This window comes from Monodon monoceros, unplaced genomic scaffold (genome assembly GCF_005190385.1).
Source record: "Monodon monoceros isolate NGI ecotype Baffin Bay Population unplaced genomic scaffold, NGI_Narwhal_1 Super_Scaffold_12, whole genome shotgun sequence".
Lineage (NCBI taxonomy): Eukaryota > Metazoa > Chordata > Mammalia > Artiodactyla > Monodontidae > Monodon > Monodon monoceros.
Genome location: NW_021703768.1, coordinates 90,084,743 through 90,087,825, shown reverse-complemented (window position 1 = coordinate 90,087,825; position 3,083 = coordinate 90,084,743). Strand labels below are relative to the sequence as shown.

Sequence of the window (3,083 nt, the reverse complement as noted above, 5' to 3'; positions counted from 1 at the left end):
ATATTTTGTCAGGTTTGCATTACCTTAGGTTTTAAAAGAATGTTTCAAGTAAATGGAATTTGAAAGGTTTAATATGAACGGATACTCAGTAAAGACAATCTATAATAAAACTCATTTTCTGTTTCTTCACCCTTCTTGCTCAGAGATAATAAAATCTTTTGTGTGATTAACTGGTTTAGTAAACATAAAATTTCAGTATGTAATCTTAAAATATTAATAATCTCCCTCCCCCCAACCCCCATTGATCATGAATTTGGTACTAACAACAGGCTCTAGTCATTAATACTCATCCAAATAACCATATCCACTCAGTTTAAAGGGGGCAAAATTAGTCTATGCCTGAAAATAGTTTAATAAGTTCAAGAATAGATATTTTTGTTATCTTAAGAAATTTAAAACCAAAGCCAATCTATAAAAGCTTGGAAGTTGGCTGAAGTATTCGTAGCACCTAAGATCAAAAGTCAGTTTGTCTATGCATTTTGATCAATCACTCAGAAGCCTAGTTTACAAGAGGCCAAAGTTCAAAAGAGCTGTCAAGTATTTCTTAGTACAGACGCTTTAGCGCTGCATAACCAAACCCTTTTCAGGTACTATGAACACCTAGAGAGTCAAACACCCTAAAGATTTCACATCTCTGTCACAGGCCTGGGTTAGTGATTTAATTAAAACCCACTAAGACGGGATCCAGACAAGCTGCGCCCTCACGCAATAGTGTATGAAAGAAAAGGATAGATGGAAATGGGTCACAGAGGCTACCAAGAAAAGGCTCTATCTCCATAACTGGGCTTTTTTTCTTTTTTTTCCCAGGAGCTCAGATACAAACATGGGAGGCTATATAGTTTGGAAGAAAGTCTTTCAGGTGATCTAATATCTCCATTTTTCACAAACTGTAGTCTTGTTGGGGAAAAAAATGCTCTGGGCTTGAGACAGCAAAAAGAAAGATGGATCTGCCACTTTGAATAGTTACATATGCTGGTTTCAGGTTCAGTCCAAGCAAGTACAGTAAAACTCATCTGAACAGCACTTTAAGTTAACTTCACATTATATCCAACTTATTTATCTGTCATTTCCCACAAACTTCTGAAGCTTTCTGCTTCCAAGCTGCAAAAATCTACCATCAGCAAAAAAGGCTTGAGCTCAAGTTTATTCCACTCACTGAGACATCCAGAGGCAATCTGAGGTCTGCATATTTATTTTTTATTAGTATTTTTGTTATGCTAATACTCTAAGTACTCCGTTCAAAACAACCTCTATTCTTTAACTGACTAATCAGACCCAGCACTGCCACCTTGGAGAGCTGGGGCTTGGTGAATTCTCCGTGGCCCCTGCTCCTGCTAAAGGGCTGTTCGTCAGCCACTGGGCATTTCTGACTGCTCAGTAGTAGGGGACAGGAGGGGAGGGGAAGAGGAGAAAAGACAAGCATTTAGTTCTGATGAGTGTGTGTTTATTGGAATAAGTAAACGGGCCAAATCAGAGCCTATTAATTTCCAAATTGGCCATTGAAGCATGACGGCAAGCTAGGCTACAGCCACAGAAGCAGAAGAGGGCCCTCTAATTTACTGAAACCACCCTTTGATATGAAACCCAGATCCCATGGCCAACAGAAGAAAACTCAGAAGTTGCATTGATGGACGGATGCAATTAAACAGAAGCAAAAGCAATTAAGCAAATACACCTGTTGAGAAGCTGGAATTTTTCTGATGAGTTGCTTCAGCAACTCTGAGACACAGCCTATCCCTAAATATCACTGATGAAAAGCAATAGTAAACCAAGCCTGATGATGGAGATCTGTGCCAAACGGTGCCATGTTATATTCAAGGAAGAACTTCTCCATTAAAACACAATAGTTTTAGCAAACTTAAAAAGTAGATAAGCACATCTCCTGTGTGATCGTGCTATTTTCTACCCATAAAATGAAACCTTTGGTGAAACATAGGTGAAGATGGAGTTTTAGGGCTCTCAGAAACAGTAAACAATGGCTTATGCAAGAGTACAAAGAGATAGCCAAAAATAGTGTTTCTGACTTAAAAGGTTTTGGGAAACTAAATAAAAGATTATTTCAAAACTACAAACTTTCTTGTAGGTAGCAAAGTGATTTCAGATAATTGCAAAAGACACATAGTGTCTAATATGACTTTACCATCTTCTAGAAGACCTTTTACTTCTTAATTCAACATACAAATCACGGGTAATCCTGAAAACATATCACATTACCACCTAAGAAGTCACATGAGAAAGTTTGTCCACACCTGAAATTCTACCAAAAGGCAAACATCGTTGAGATTTGAAGTTTAAGAAAGTTAACTAAAAACAAAATCAAGTTTAGACACTGAAACTTGAAAACTGAACTTAGTTGTCCAAGAAATTCCCTGAACATAGCAGCCTTTGCTTCCCCACAATACCTAAAAAGTAAACAGTGCCTGCCCATTCATTTTATCACTGGTTTTGAAATGCTTTACTGTCTACCTGCCTATAGATTCTGGGAAAGAATATTTTAAAAAAATATTAAATATTTTTTAAAAATTAAAAGAATATTTTTAATATTTATAAATATTAGGATATAAAAGAATATCCTTTTCTAATTTTTCATCTTAGCTAACAGCAACAAAACATTTAAAGTGGCATTTTTATGAGGTCTTTTCTAAGAGAGTTGATATAATGGTAAATGGCCTGGTTATCAGGATTAAACTTGTGGTTGGAAGAGTACTCCATTCTAAAAACAGCGAGTTCAAAATCAACCAACAAAACTGTACAATTCTGAGATTGTTTGGGAACCACAGCTCCACCCAAATCCTATGGAAGGACCAGTGCCACAGTCCACAGTTCAGTTTCTAATGAGATCAAAGGCCTATATCTTATCACTTGATTAACAAAGAAGCTGCTTCAATACTGTCCTAAAAGCAATAAAAACTGCCTGATTTTATGCTCTACAAGCTAAAGAGTCATAAACAAGCAGAACAAGCAGAGAACATTTTTCTTTTAAAGTTAAATTCTAGTAGTACACTATGACAATACATTTTATATTTAAGGCAGGCCGTGTGTGTGTGTGTGTGTGTGTGTGTGTGTGTGTGTGTGTGTGTGTG

The 3,083-nt window shown here is 36.7% G+C and overlaps 1 protein-coding gene across 1 annotated transcript in view; it reads right to left on the bottom strand.

The window, feature by feature from the left end:
- The window catches only part of MAN2A1 (mannosidase alpha class 2A member 1), a 159,785-nt gene that overhangs the window by 35,532 nt on the left and 121,170 nt on the right, over positions 1-3,083 (bottom strand). The gene's annotated exons all lie outside the window — the stretch shown is intronic.